We start from the raw sequence: 17,062 nt of genomic DNA on the forward strand, positions 1-17,062 counted from the left end.
TTTAATGATACTTGTTGTTGAAATACTTTGGCCAGATTGGCCAGATAAATCTGAAGGGATGGCTGGTGTGTAAACACCATGTGTTTTAGTACCTACATTCTCCGCCAAGCGTGGAATTTTGTGAAAATGGAATTTGGCGGGGAAACACACTAGAAGTGAAATATTGAGGACAAAAGCGCTAAGTGCTCAGTTTTCACGGAAAATCATGTGAATGACACTGTCGACAGTCATGTAAGACAATCTGCCCCAGTGTGCCATTTCCTTTTTGAAGCAAATCTAACCACGTTGAATGACAACTGTAGTCAGCTGGTCCGGAATACAACAACAAAACTTTTGATGCTGATTAAAAAGGAATCCGCATTCTTCCGGTGCCACAATTTCTTTTCTTATGTCCTTTTTAACTTCTTACCATGAAGGGGTAAATGTTACTGAACACTGAATGGCTGCTTAGCTGTGAGCGTCTGCTGATGTATCTGGCGGGCTTGGCTACTCCTTTTATTGAGGCAATTTTAGCATACTTGAAATGCCAAACCGAAATCAAGCATTGTTCCTTCTTACGTGAAAATCTGCTTGATGAAGAACACTGAGGGATGATTTTTGCTTGGCAACACTACGAGCTAATCACCTGCACATCAATTTGGTTTCCATGGGAGACTCACCTGGATCCCAGCTAGATCTGTCTTCTGTGACGTTTTCAACTGGACGTGCTGGTCAAAAGCCGCCTATTTGAGGCAATATTAGGGTTATTGCAGCACACCCTATCGATGTTCTACACTCATAAGGTTGCTGAAAACACTTCGACATACCGGTTTCGCTCTTCGTGGAGCCTGTGAGGCGCAGCCGCAAGGTGGTTTCACTGTCCATCCAATAATGAGGGAAAATATTTGGTGGAATTATTGGTCCCCGGAGATTTATTTGATAAAAGCTGAGCAGAAGTGATATTCGATTCGATTTAGCAAAAATATCATAGACAGGAATATTTTCTGGTATAAGTGAAGTAGTGTTTGTCACATCACGCTGTTTGGGAGGGGGACGAAATAGTTTTGAGCTTTTTTCTTCCTGCTCAGAGTTGTACCGTACAGTCAAGCACATAATGAGAGTTATTAATTATCTTACACAGTATGTGGACTTCCATAGTTGAGATCAGGCTAGCGAATTCGCTGAGTAAGATCTGCTCATACTGACCAACCTAGTTACATTAAATCAGTCACCGTTTGAGATAGATTTTGTCTGCATGTTACGTATTAATCCGCACGACGCGGAAATACCTTACAGTTGGTTCACTTTTAGAACTGCGCATTAATTTTCCTAGTGCTTCTGTGGGTTTTAGAATGTGTAGCTTAGGTTATCACCACAGATCTATGGGGAATTTCATATCCTCACTGAGAATTCTTAGAGGCTCACGACAAAAACCTTACTGGAAGGAGATGGAAATATCAAATTACTGCTTGCCAGGGTAGCTCACCTGTACTTATGAGGTACTGAGCGCCATGCCTTAGCAAACCAGGTTTAGATCATTCAACCCGTTCTTTTGTCTTCTTGGTTGCTAACACCCGAAACCCCTTCTTTAGTTAAAAGACCAGATTCATCTTGGTTCATTCCATTCCTGTGGGTATTATTTGCTCTCACAGTTGCGTGATGCATTTTCTGTCTGCTGTATTAACCGTTTATCTTTCTTTTTTGTCCTTCAGGTATTTCTTTAGATGACACAGAAAACATTTTTTTCAATTGTTATGTCATATTTGCAAGCTATTCTCAGTTCTTTGTGCAATGTCTTCTCTGTGGCAAGAATAACAGACCCGTCACTTGCTAAAACCATGACTTACTTGTGAGGTTGTTATGCTTCGGCTGAGATCAGTTGCAGTAGCACTTAAGGTGGTACGATTACGTGCAAGTTTTTTCTAATTAAACATATATTTCTCAGCAGCAGTGTGCCTAGCAATACCGCTGATTCTCTAGTTATTGCATGATCCATTCTCGTCCTGAAAGTCAGAGTATCTCCTAATTTGCCACTAATGAGTTTTCATAGCTAATAGAGCGAAGTTATACCCTGAAACAAAAGTGACGCATAGAAGTCTAAATGCATTTTGTGCTTTCATATGTGTTAAATAAGCTATATCTTTTGAACATAGACTACGTTTGCGGAAGGGTCAAATGGTCCATATTTGTTGAGGGTGGCTGTCAATCCTTCTGAAGGGAATATCCTTTGTTAGGCGTACGAATGGGCAATAATGTAACCACCTGGAGTTTTCGATGATGATACGTTGATACACCACAGCTATTTCAGTAGTATCGCATTCCTTCCCTATAAAGCCCGAAGCATACAAACAGCTTTTATTTATCACCTTTTATCATTTACGAACACCATCGTTGTGATAAAGACTCCCGTAGAAGGCCACCAAGTCGCAAGCGACAAATTAAATTTTCTTTGGACCAAAGAATGTACCTAATCCCACTGTAATTATTCTTATTTTCACAAACGTCAGGTATTAGTAAATTTGTTCGTATGTATTTTCACCAAAACGACGAGTTCGTGGTTTTGACACGACATTACTATGATGGCTTTTTGCCGCGTTGTTTTGACAGACTTAAATGTTGACGCAAACTCTGTCCACTTTTTTATTCATTCAGGATGTGGTATCTTTCTTCTTGAAAGAGTACCATCGGAAAAAAAGCCGATGACAGGCAGCCTTGGATTATTGCAGTTCTAATTTCTCTTTCCCAAGAGAGCAAGTCGCAAAAATGACCGCTTTGCTTGGTCTATCAAAGTAGTTCCTCAAAAGATGAAGTTTTTTAAACCGCTCTTTTAAGGAAACCAGCCACCTAAGGTCATCAGTTCTGATTAATTATTTCAAGAAAATGAACTAAGGCAGTTCATCTTTGAGTGATCGCTTCTGGGATTCTTTCCAATGTGCAATCTGTTCATAGTGGGATTGGTTTATTGACAAAACACAGGTGGAATGAACCTCAAGTGATCTGGTATAATGAATAGACTTCTACCGAGGGAGATTGTAGCGGCTGGCTTCTGCACAGATGGAAACCATTTTATAAATCCCCTAATTAATTCGGGTAACGATTTTGTCCTGACTTTATGGCTGAAGTACAAAGTTATTCACAATACACGGAAAATCTCTTCACAAACTTTAAGCCTTGTCTTTGTTAACAGAGATTTCGCGCCACAGTTTGAAGCCAAACCCCTTTGACCCGGAATAAGATAGTTACATTTAGAGGGCGTAATTTATCCTAAGGAATGGGCTTATCAGATGTATTAGTTTATTTCCCATTCCCCACTTTTATTAATTCCTTGCATCGGATATAAAAGTTTCTTTTAGACAATTACCCTCCTACTGTGGTAACCTAGAGTTGTTACAAGGGAAAAGGAACTGCAATGTAGCTAAAATTCGATGCTTCTAAAGGATGCCCTCGCCACTACTGATGTGAAATTCTTCGTCCTGTTACAGAGACTGGCTAAGTTATTCCATGTTCTTCTCTGTAGAATATCTTCATAATTATCTGTATACCAACCTGAACTTGTTTAGGCATCTTGAATGTAGTCTATGGGTCAAGCCATTTTTCAATCCTTTGTTCCATAGAAAAGGTGAATTTTCCCGCTTGGCCCTTGCAGTTCACAAGTCCCACTCTCCTGATGTGAAGCAAAATGTGAAGTTTACCTGGTTGTTCCCTTTAATTGCCATGAAATTGGTGGATAACTAACGAGACCATCTTTGTGGGAGGGTAGTTAAAAACTATGATTCAGTTTATCGTTCCTTAACGGAGAGGTCCGCCAGATATCAACTACACCTTGCAGTCTGCAGTGTCATCCTGGATTGTCTTATGTTTGTTCTGTTATGCCTCCAACAGGAAGAGTCGTGTTTACTTTAGCCTACTGATGTGCGAGTTCCCGTCGGCAGACGCGCTGGAGATAACGACGATGTTTGCGGATTTTTGTTACACCACGATTTTCACAAATGTGACAAATGCCAAAAATTATTTCACTGATGCTGAACAACTCTTTTCCGTGTTTGTATCTCACTCAAAGTGTTAGGAGAATAAACGAAAGTCTATTGAGGAAACGGATTTTTGGGTCGACGAGAGGTGGTTTCCTAACGCCCATAAATCAATTCTTGTTAAGCACCAAAAACAGTCGATGTTTCTTGACTTCAAGATTCTCCAGGTGGACTAACACTTTTCGTTATACTTTTTCAGAGGCGAGTACCATTGGAATTTGTTAAACAATTTCATGATTCTCTTATACTGACGCCGAAGACAACTTTTTTCATCTAGTTGCTTCGTCTTCTTAATTATTTTTTTAGACGTGGTTCAAATTTTCAGTTGTCTACATCTTAAAACTCAGAGTTTAAAGTAATTTACAAACTCCTTTAGCTTATCCCCTGAATGAAGAAAGAAGCAGAAGATTGTTTCTTTTTGTTGTCATTTGTATATTTGTGTATATTTGTAGCGGTTGTCGCCAGTATGTGTTGCTTCACGCTGTGTCAAACATCCATCAGTCAGGCAGATGGGTATGTAGCTGCCACCAAGTGGCTCGTTGGTTCGTAATCCTGGTACTTAGATCTTTCATTCATCTTACAGAAAAAGCCACCCAACAGACAAAAATTGCTTGCGAATATTTAGCTTCTTCAGCAGAAGCTGATGAGCTATTCTACGGTATAATATGCTCCAGTGTATTCTATAGAATTTAGTAGGAGTAGGTTAGTAGCAGTCATAGTCTAGTGAGCTGGTCTGCTTTTGAGGTAGAACATGTGGGTCGGAAATTTCAAGCGAACTTCCTTTTGCTTCCATAAAGGTCATGTTGGGCTATATAAATAGTGTGGTCTGAAAACTGCACTCGTTCTACGAAATGCGACTGTGCAATTATTTCCATCTATAGGTTTAGTTATTCTGGATTATTCGTTTCTTGAGTTTGCAGCAGTGTTAAACGACTAGTGAATAAAAGTTCCGTGAATGCTAACTGGGTAACCTGGCTTTTATAATCTAGTTGAACCTACGCAAGCAAAGTTAACTAGCATACTAAAATATTCTTTAAACTTTCTCACAGAGCATACACGGGACTTCGTGAGCAGAATTTAATGAAGCCATTTATCGATTTATAAAGAACATCAATCGCATGACCTTGGCCTAGTTTACAGTAGTCTTACCAATGTGAAATAAATTCATTGAAGAGGGTTTCATTAAGTTGATCAGTGTGCACCGTGATCCATCAACCACCTTGGTCAGTTTAATTTGCTCTTTAAAATAAGTTTAGTGGGCATTACTATAAGTGCGTCGAATATATGTGGTTACTATGTTTGCCGACATAAACTATCCGTGAGAAGGTAGTAAACCCTGACAGGACCATGTATGTTCTTCTTGGAATAATCAATTATCATAATGTCAGCTTATAGTTTTAAATTTAGTTGCGCCCAAACAATGTACGTCAGCAACAGAAAAAGAGGACCATGCTGTGGGTTCGCCTTAATAACTTAGACATTGTATCCGACGGGGTGGATAGTTGGTGCGGAAACATTCGAAGGAATTTAACTTTGAAGGGACTGAGAAAAATGATGGATTTGTTTCACCACGAACATTAAAAAGCAGATAAATTCAATAGAGCGAGGAGCAAGTTATACGTGGAAGCGGTAAAGTATTTTGCTCAATAAAACGACGGATTTTATCGGCCCGGAAATCTAACGGCCATGGATCGGTTTTGATATCCCATCAGCTACCATATGCTCCCCTTTTTCATTATCTAGCTACATTTCAGACGGAAGATGCATTCACAAATATCGACCAGCATATTTCCACTGCTCGTTGATGGAATGTCAAGTAGATTTCAAAGTATGTAATTCAATCACCTGGTCCTGACTGGCATAAGACAATAATTAAATGGAACGTTAATTAGGGGGGCTAAGCAACAGCGGATAACATAGAGTGTGACATAAATATGATCGCGTGTTGTTATAAAACCATTCGAATGACACTAGCAATCACTTCAATGAAAGGCGTTATATTGTGACCCGGCATCAACGACTTTGCGACAAATAATTTTGACGGATTCCATTTGAAAGAGAAGGAAAAAGCAAAATCCCAAGGTGTAAACCGCTCCAGATTTACGGGAGTTTATGGCCCCTTATATGTGATGGCGATTGCGCGGCACAGAATCTGGAGATGAGGCCCAAACGAAAGTTTTCCTCGCCGTTGAACATTTGTGTACTATAGAATAAAAATATGGATTAGGTTTTTCGACGGAATACTACCAGTAATGTTGCTGAAAACTCTTCGATAGTTCCAATCCTGTTTTGCTCTTGTTGAAGCTCATCAGGTATGCACAGTCCATGAAGACCAGTCAGCCACATACTTTAACTGTACTTAAACTAGACGTAATTCGCTGAACACTCATTTAAACACCAATTTGGAAGACTCCACTGAATCTATGCTGAATTTCTTGTTTGCAACGCTACGAATTATTGGTAGTCAGTAGCGCTAAAATTCTATTTGATGTGTGATTGTGAATAATATTCTGTGTTGAGCCTCTCACGAGTGAGTGATTTTATATTTTGTATATTTTGTCGAGTGCGTTCAGTGCTGAGACACAGTTCTAGCTTTAAAGAACTAAGCCATTTCACTACCACAGGCAGCAGCACAAAGTTGTTTTTTTTTTTTAAAATTGTTTTCACTGATCAATGGGTGATCCTATAGCTGATTGTGTATTTTTATTGGTTGGTGATAGGAGTTTCAGGCAACGATCGCTGTGGTTGACACCGGTTGCCTCAACTGGTTGTAGAAAAGAGGGACAAAATTGCGTGGGAACGAAGTTAAAATATCTTCTTTGGCTTCGTTTTAATAAGCTCATTTAACCCGTGTATTGTTGATGAATGAATAGTTGCAACGTCAGAGTGTATCAATTTGTCCGATACATGCATTCAAACGAAGTTCGTCCAGTTAATCCGTCGTGACCCACCTGGAAGCGTCTGAATTCTGTTGGTATGGCCTGTATATCATCGCATACTGTGCTCTGTTTATCCCTATCGGAAATAGACAGACGTTTGTGCAGCAGTATCTGAAACAACGAAAGGTTGAATATAAATCCAGATTGCTTGTTTGGCAAACGACTTTTTGCTCATCCGTAGATTTTAGACATGCTCTTTTTTCCGTTACCCCTCCTTTCAAAACGCATACTAGGTTTGCGATCATCTCGTCCGCCGGCAAGAATTGTCCGACCGCTCTTTCTGTACTGCTTCAGTGCAACGTTATCTCTTTCTGTATTCACGGTAAAAATCAATGCACTCTTTTTCAAGTTGTGTTCCCAGCTGCTTCAACCAAGATCCTAATTGCATACGTTCTTCGCGCAGGTCAATTTAAGTCTGAATGTGTCATTAACTTTGAAGACCGAGACATCTGTGTCTTCTGTGACGGCTTGCAGAGCACTGTGTTATTGATGTGGGATAGTCTGATCGAGAAGGTTCTCCTAGTTTATTACCGCTGTGAGGTCTGTTGAGTTTTCCACAGTTGTATTTTTCCTGTGAATTGTGTAACCATTCCGAACTTGGTCAGAGGTGCTTTATTCGGTGGGATATAGTGCACTATAAGTAAGCGGAAGTATCACCTCATCTGCCATTAATTGATCTCGCAGTGTTGGATAAAGATAACCTGTGTTAAAAAGAAAAAAATGTGTTGTAAAACTGAATCATCCATGGTGGGGTGGTGCTCACTCCGCAAACTGTGATAAAAATCAGAGCCCCAATCCCTTAAGGAATAAACTAAATTACGGTTGACCGTTAACTATGTGAATAAACTATGTGCATGCAAGTTAAGGTACTACACATGTGGTGAACCAGCTATGGCTTAAAGATATATACATGACTTTTTGAATGCATGTTTACTGCTCTATATTTGGACGCAATTTGAGAAATCCGTGATGCAATATGCAAGGATAAGATGGGGCTCATAGAGATTTACGGATGGTCACAGCGGTAAAAATCTTTGGGATAAATACCAAAGTTGAGTCCAGACCAGCGTATTTTTATTCCACTTATTTTACTTATTAATTAATTGCAGTTAAACGTGGAATCGTATCACGGGTTATTTTTCCGGTGCTTGACTGAGACGGTAAAAAGGTCGCCTAAAAGCTTTTAGGGTGCACACTCACAAATTGGTTTAAGAGAATCACGTAAACTCCACTGGCTGTGTTAGGTACGTTTGATATCCATCAGTGCCGTAAATGTGTTACTTATTTGACTTCCCTAGTTGGTCAGACTTGCCATTATCTGGGTTTTACAGAAAATGGGGTTTGTACAATCAGCTGTTCTATCCATGTGGCAGATACGCAGAGACATGGCAGAACTCAAGTGCATGTATGCGATGCAAGGCGCAGTCCTCTTTAGCTCATTTACTAGTCAGAAGGCTTAAGTTTCATCCAAACGCATTTTTTCATGATGTGTACCTTGCTTTCGGTCTGCAAGAGTGCAAGATTCATAACCCATAGGCCTGAAATTTTCGCTCCATTTTTATAACATTTTTAGGGTCAGAAGGTTCCGGCAAAAGAAGCCGTTTCTCATTACCGGGAATATCCAGGCGAACAAAAAATTACAGAACACCTGATACTCCGAGCTTTCAGTCCAAAACAATTTATCGAGAGCTTCTCCGAATGTGGATTGCGGTCGGGGGTACTGGTTATTGGTCTGCCTATTAAGTGTCCTCTAGTTAAATCCACCGTAATTTTATCCGATGTGCTAGAGTAGGTTGAGAATGCTTTTTGCCTAAGAGTTTCCGTATCCAAACGGATATTTGTCTGTAGAACTTAAAAACAGTCCTTTTCTCCTTCAATCCCGCTTCACACTTTTGCTCCGTATCATTTTTTGTTTCATTAATGACCATTAAACTCAGTACTAGCAAAATATATTTTGCCTGCCAGCGCATTTTAAATTGGGAAGGGCATAGTTGATCGAAATACACACCAGGTGGCAAGTGATTACAGATTTTTTTCACTGTAGCGGAAATCTGCTACTGCATTGGACGGCAGGTTGTTTCTAGCCGGGAGAATTATGCACCATTCATGGAAACTAACTTGACTTAAGTCCAAAGTGAAATTTGCCATGTACATTTGTTTTATCGCAGTTGTCCTCCGTACCGTCCACATCACGTATACTCGTAAGTTTTAGCAGCAACGTTTAGCAAATCAACGGGTCAGTTCCTGAAAACAGCCTGCAGACAGCGATGAAGGATGATGAGTATGAAATTAACAGGGAAGTTTCTATCTGCATGTACCATATCACAGCTATATTTGCTTGCCTGCAGTGTACGGACATAAAGGTAATCACGCGTGAGGTCATTTCGACTGGAATCCATTAAACGTTGCCCTCTGTTGAGAGGAGTATCCGTGAGAACTAGTCATCTGGAGCGGGTTCACCTAGAGTTAAGCAGTTTCAAGCAATATACTTACAGTGAACAGTCTTAGTAAACCACTGTAGGTAATACTGCCAGTTACAACTTAACAGTAAGCCTTTTATTGGCTCATGACGTACACGCCGAAACAATTTCTCGGGTTAGTGAGATAATATTGGAATATAACAATTCTATTTACTTAGTAATCATTTCTTTTTACTGAAAGATTGCCAACGAGGCATGTTCCAGTTAGACGTAGATTTTCTATATATATTGATATTTATTAACCCTATTGAAGTTCAGTGTACACATGTGATCTGGATTGAGTTTCACGGTGAATTACAATGAGGATAACCCTCTGATACAAGCTGCCAAAGGACTTGTAATTCAATCCACTTTTGGACTTCAGTGTGCTTTATGCGTTGTTTTTCAGCTTGACACTTTGTGTTGTCGGAAGTGATCAAGTTACAAGGTTAGATTCAGAGAAAAGCTGCCTGGGAATTGCTGGGTGGCTTGGTATGGCAATCGGAAGTTCGGAAACCTTTTTTATTGCCTATTGCCATACGGCCGCATCGCATTGTGATATAAAGTAAAAAGTCTAACTTCAACTGTACAAATATTATCCTGCAAAGAAAAGTTGTTTAACAGTCTTGTCATTTGTAAGGATGGTCAGGAGCGTGTTATTTTAATGTAAAGATTATTTAAAACAGGCATGGCTTGTGGGGAGCTGAATTCCTTACGGCCAAGTAGAAGGTGCGTGGTTTGCCCCTTCAAATGCGTTAGTTCATACTGCGCTTACTCCTTAATTATTGAAACTCTTCATCAGTTTAATAACATTTTCACTGATTCGTGAATCTTTCGGTTCTGATAACACAAACATGATATCCTAATCATTAAAGCGGTATAAAATTGGAGTTCCATTGGCCTGTTTAACTGATAACCCTCAAGTTTATTATAAGAAGTTTCTTACTGTTTGTTGAAAGAACATACAAGGAAGAGATTCCTGTTATGAGGATATAATTTACTGAAGAGTGAAGGCAATGTGTTTTCATTAGAAATGCCGCTGTGCCCATAAACTCATCAAAAGGATTAGATTAACAGCAGTAATAATGTGAATTTTAAAACAGACTAGAACCGTAGATAATAGTAACCGTACATCCCTGCAAATTCATTAGGTTAGGCGTAGCTCTGTCGTTTAGAATTCACCATTGCTGCGGATTTGAGTCTACCATTGGTGTATTTAGCTTCCTCTAAATTACCAGGTGCATGAACTTGTTGTTTTAAGGAGCTCTTGTTCTTTCTGATACGCATCTTTTTTCACCCCTGTCTACCGCCCATTCATCTTGCCTTGAATTGTATGTTCACAAACAAGCTATCATTATGAGATTAGAGCACGCTGACAAACGTCTAATTAATCCACATCAGCCAAAGCGATTCCTGATCTCTTTTGCTTAAGTTTGTGTGCGATGCTACCTTGAAGTTATCCAGGGTTGACTGCTGTTTCTTCTTGATTATTGTGGTTTTCGTCATATAATGTTGAATGAAAAAAGTGGATTTTTTTGCGACTCATTCGGTAACATCCAAAACGGATTCAGCGTTGGCCTACTAAAATGAGTTGCATTCAGGCGGCAAGAAACCGCTTAACCTACCAAAGCCCCGATTGGCGTTAGCCCGCTTGATCAGTCTCTCTCCACAGTTGCTTTTTTCAGCAATTTCTCTCACCGCAATATTTTTCAAAGAGATTTCTGAGGAGGAACCACTTCCATAGGGGAACAATTTTTGGTGCACGAAATGTTTCCGATGCTATCACCCTTGAGACAAACAAGGATAAGGCGCGGCATTGCTGCCGAAATCGAGTTGTGCTTCACAAGAAGAGGTAAGACAGTAGGAAAATTCTATGCCATCGATCCGAATCTATTGGTTGATTATCATTTCAAGGAATTTCATAAGCTCAAGTGATACACTAACCAAACACACAAGCGAACACTAGTGGACCTGAGCAAGACAACACGCGTACAGCAAAGTCAACAGATGAAATACAAACCGAGTTTACTGTAGCTAAATGTCAAGATGAAGCGACACACGTCAACTTTGTAATAGTCGAGTTCTCAATAACTTATATTGTTTAGTCCTTCTTAGTCCAGTTTAGCTGCATAAAAATACTTCCTCAGTGAACTGGATGATCAGGCAGTCAAATGTTACACAGATTGCTGGCGGTGTTGCGAAACATAGGGAGCTCGGGGGCTACTTGGATCGCAACACAAGTGGAGGTGCGACCTTACATGACTCTGTCTTGGTTTTGTACTTTAGATGTGTGGTTCAGAGAAGATTCCTTGTCTTGTTGTCACACCAGGAAATACGCACAGTAAACAATGGCTCTTGGTACACGCCAAGGCAGGTTTACCGATGATCGAGACTCAGGTTACTGTGTGCTCTTATGGCATATCGAGGCGTTTCCACAAGCACTTCAGCATGGAATGACGTGTGTGCTCACCAGCCGATTCCTCGGTGCTTCCAGCGGTGGTGCAGAATTTATAGCATCTTGCGAGAACCGGTTCACAGTGCTAAGTTGGATCAGTAACTTCAGGCCAAATTGCACTAACAGAAGCACAATGGGCGGTTTTGTGATAAACACTCGTTTGCACCTGAACTAGAAATTAACGGAAGAATGAGAGCACTTCTGAACGAATGTGTCTGTTATGACATTTAAGAAGGACACGAGCGAGAGTTTCGGTTAAATTTTAACTAGGTCTCCGGATGTCAACAATTTGGTTTGTGAACGTCGCCAGACACTAAGTTTTCCGGATTCTGGTAAGAAATGAGATCATTAATCACTGAGCCTACTTGATGAGACGTAGAACCGGTGGCACTCTGCCCAAGAATTTTCGATCTAATATGTAGCTTCAGATGAAAGAGCAGCACCCTATTTAAACATGTGGAGACTAGAATACATGCCGTGCGGGTATCAGAAGTACACAGGGCCCGACATCCAGACTAATGACATCTCGCTAAGTGTATTATTGCAACAGTTTCACGAAAAAAGACCAACGAAATTGAGGTGGTTGTGGTTGAAGCGCGATAAACCACTCAACAATGCACACTAATTTCTCACATCTCATGCTCTTGAACTGTGGGTAGGATATAAACAGACAAGTATCAATTGTTTATTTTTGTTCGGACTAAACCTTGCTCCTATATTTAAAAAATAAGTAGTTTGAAAGTCTCGCGAAGATGGTATTTTTTGTCTGTTATCCAGCACACCGAAATCAAAGAAATTCGTCTGTGAGCCTGTGAAATAAAATCAAGATGGAAGTTGGTTACATGATTGCCTGTTTCTGGTGTGATATCTTTTATGTAGGATTCATTTCATAATGACTTCTACGGTGGCTGTAGGACAGTTCCCGTTTTAAAGCGATAAAATGGCCCTGTGAGTAATCTTTATCTTACTAGATGCTGTAGGATTTTCGTTTCTTCTCGGGTGAAAATCACGTGAGCTTCTTTCCGCGTGATTACAAACGTTTTTGCTATGGCATGCAAACTTGCACCATAGGCTAAACCTTCATTAGTCAGGTTGCGAAATGATACTCAAAAGAGAATGAAACTGTGTTGGCTAAGGTTTCGCATGCTCTTAACTCGTTGTGTCGAATTTCAGATCCGGATATTCTCAACAAACGGACGAATGCTCCCGGAAATGACCAGTTCTCGTTAAGCCGAAGCGTCTCACTCAAACGCATGTGATACCGCCTATTTCAACAAACATTTTTTCGCTAATTTTTACGGTTGATTGCGCCGTTATTAGGCCAGATTGTATTTGCACGACATTTAACTAAGATAATCAATTAATTCTATCGAATGATCAGACAAACAGTTGTGTATGAACCTTTCTAACTCATGCATGCCGTGAAGAACGCAGTGATCATGGCAAATTATGAGAACTTCAAGAATTTTGAGAGCCGTAAGCATACTTGTCGCAAGTGGTTCTAATAGTGTGCACAACCTTTGCAGAACATTTGTTGGTATTTGTTGTGGTTTCAAGCTGAAAACCCTTGAAACGTTTGGTGCAATCTTACAGGTTTGAATTAGGCTACCTTAATTTAAACAATCTTGTCCATACCACTTGTTTGATGGTTCGGTATGAAAAATTGAGAGAAATTGATATCGGTTCACTCGCACTTATTTAGTTCATTCCGCAATCAGGATGGAAAGTTCTGGATGTAGACGACCTGCAAGTTTATTTGGAACTGCGGGTTAATGGATTTACAAAAACTTTTATGCTGAGAAGGGTTCTCGACGGTGATTCACACACATCAATAAAATGCACATACTCAATAGCACAGGTATGGTCAATGATGCGTTCCTAATCGATTAAATGTAGCCGTTTTACTCAGAGCCAGTCACATATTTTGGACATCTCTTGCATAGTTTCACCTAGTGGAGAATGCATTTAGAACCATCAGAGTCGAAGGGTGGCACTCTGGATACATGAGAAATTGTGAGGTTTTATCAATCCCACTTGTGGTTGAAGAACTGTACAGGCATATCAAGTTGACTGATAAGTATTTCGTAAGGGAGTTTAGCTGTTGTGGTATTTTTGGAAATAAGCCGTGAGTGACTGACGAATAAAAAACAAGAATAATGGGTTGTAGTAAGGCTGTGCTGTGGTTGCTTACTCTTGTTAATCTGATGAGCTACGGTTTCGGTACCTTATTAATTTGGCGCAGAATGTAAATCTGATACCTTAGTTGTTAAGATTCTGGGACTAGAAATTTTTACCAAGAAATGAGGAACAAAAAGATATTAGTAAACTGGTGACTGGTTCTCCTGAGGATTTTTGGTGATAATCAAATGGTTAACCAAATTGTTAGTAGTATTCTTCGACAAGATACAAATAGCTGTTCTTTCCCATTCTCAATGACTCGCGTTTGGCAAGGTAACAGGTCGCCATCTGGACAAGCTAGAATGCCACCACAAGAAGACGCCGAAATAAAAAGGATAGCAACAGACGTAGCAGTTAGATCTCCTCCAAATACATTTCCGAAAGCTCCGCAGGTTTACCTTGGTAAAACGCTTGGGATTACAGACTTTTTACTACTTCAACTCCTCCAGACGGTTCATGAAGGTCAAATTTAGCCGTTCTATCAAACTGCTATCACCAAAACCCTGTGGAACGTTGCCGGCTTTTTATTAGATAATTCCAAAGAGATGCCGGTGTTCATTAGAGAAGTGGGAGTTGCCGAAACCTATCAACATCCATAGAAGTAATATATAAAAACAAATCGTTCAGCTGTAACATCTTTCCGGTGCCTAGTAGCCATGCCACTCGAAGGAAGCACGAGGGCTGGGATACCGCCAGGTTGCCCAAACCTAGACAGGGAAGTCGAGAGGCAGAGGTCGGGTTCGAACCACGGACCTTCCGGTCAGGAAATTTGTGCCCTAACCACTTGAGCCATCTCACAGAAGTAGATATGCGGAATTCGGAAAATATTGGTGTATTATGGCGTCTACTACAAACACAATCTTGCATACAAATCATGGGATATGTCCTTAATTTTTGGAAATTACATTACCAATTCTCTAAGTATAAGCTGATTGCTTCTTGGTGAGAAGACAGTCTTGGAAAACAGCTGATGACATTGACTTGAGAAAACATGAGGAGTACTCTGAGTTCTGTTTGTTGGTATCACAGTTGTTGTTTGTTCCATGGAAGGTGTAGGGGGTAAGAAGGGCTTGGAGTGTAACTCTTCTGGCAAACAAGAAGCAACTACTGCAGTACTATGGTTAGGTTGTTGGCCCACCCATCAAAATAGCTGACAACTCCCTTCCGAAGTAGAACTATAAAGTTTCAAATGATGAACTCCACAAGATCTTAGCGAAATACGCTCATTTGCATACCAATTTGCTTTTGAAAGGAGACTCACCCGGAACCCATCCAGATCTCTCGTTTATGACGTCAAAACCAAATTGGCATGCAAATGACAGTAGTATGAATAACGTATTGCGTTTAAACAATCGTATTTTTCAAAGCCAGTTTCCGATGGAGGAAACGACGGCTATCACATGCGATCTGTCATCTTCTTCATTTGACTCTACGGTTTCTTAGAATCTCCGAAGCAAGCATTAAGATTGATAGCCTATGTGCCTTACCCCTTCACGGAGGAGGTAAGTCAATATATAAATCAGATTTAACGCGGCTACTTTTAGAAAACGATATCAGCCAATGGCCTTTAAGTTGTCATTGCTCAAGGAAATTTACATTGTCGCCTGCGATAATGGCATGGCCTAAAAATACCCTTTACTGGTCCTTAGCCAAAAATAAATCGATTTGTAAGTGAAAACCATACTGCTGATAGTGACGCATCAAATCCCCTCGATTTGGTTCTATAGTCTTGGTTAACGTTAGTGACACAAACTGAGGGCTCAGACGTGCTTTCTGCACTTACTTTAATGGTTTATCTACTATCTCTTAGCTGCAAGATTATGGATAATTATATTCTATATGTATTTCTACGTCTTCTCCCTTTTCTAACAAGTATTTCAAGGAATAGACTTCACGGGTTTTGTGGTGGGAGTTTAACCTTCTTTATCAGTTTCTTTTCTGGCTTGTTCACTATCGATTGGCATAAGGTTATATTACTCAGAATATATTCGTTTTCTTATTGTTACTTGATTGCGTGCTCATATTTTTAAAGTGAACGCCTTGTAATTTATAAAGGTTTTTATAACAGCACCACAGTTCTGCAACATATATATTGTCATATATGGTGTGGTATGCGAAGGCATATGAACAACAGTAAATCACGCTGATGGTGCACAACTGTAGAGCGATTCATCCATTATTTTTTGTGTGGATCAGTGACCGTAGTTCCACATGCACTGTACCGTCAAGTCAGGTCATGGACGCACACACTACCGGTTATCGATTGAACGTCGGAGTACGCTGGATGTCTCAAAGCTCTTATTGCTGGCCGTGATTCAACATAGGCTGGCACTTGAGCACAATATGCATCATAGCAGTTGTTATCCAAGTTCGACCTGGTTGATTACAGATGAATAAAAAACGTGAAGCGTTTCAGCATAAATCCGTGCAAGACGCGGTCGACAGTGAAAAAAAATGCAAGACGCGTCGACAGTGAAAAAAAAACAAGCAACTATATGCTTAAATTTGTTGATCATTACTGAAATAGCTTTCGTGAGAGTACAATCAAGTGCAAAAACGTGATTCACAACGTTTCCTGTTATCACAATGTGTTTTGGAGAATATCTTTGGACTATGGAAATAATATTCAACTTTTTACATACATGATGAAATAAGACTAACAACTGTAGCAACAGGTTTCAAGGGCTATGTTCGAAAGCAAACAAACGCGGATTTTACAGATATAAAGTAGGTATGAGTGGAAACTCTCCCTAATTGCCTCTGGATCACGTCTTTTAATGGTCCCATTTTCAACCCAATTATCCTGATAATTTTGTACCAAAGGAAAAATCAAATACAGCGCTTACTGCAGCTTATAAGAAGTGCACTTGTTTTAACGTGTCGAAATTTCGCTTTCGGGGATCTGGGATATACATATATATACTCTGTACAAATTTAATATATCAACCGATCGGGCTGGTTGAAACGAAAATTGGTATTTTTTCTGATGCACATGTTACCGAGGAAAACAGAACATATATATCC

At 40.0% G+C, this 17,062-nt stretch overlaps 1 protein-coding gene across 1 annotated transcript in view; it reads left to right on the plus strand.

Annotated features, from left to right (window-relative positions):
- The window catches only part of T265_09513 (hypothetical protein), a gene marked incomplete at both ends in the record, with an annotated part of 50,938 nt that overhangs the window by 9,745 nt on the left and 24,131 nt on the right, over positions 1 to 17,062 (plus strand). The window lies entirely within an intron of this gene.

Source organism: Opisthorchis viverrini (assembly GCF_000715545.1).
Source record: "Opisthorchis viverrini unplaced genomic scaffold opera_v5_279, whole genome shotgun sequence".
In the NCBI taxonomy this organism is placed as follows: Eukaryota; Metazoa; Platyhelminthes; class Trematoda; order Opisthorchiida; family Opisthorchiidae; genus Opisthorchis; species Opisthorchis viverrini.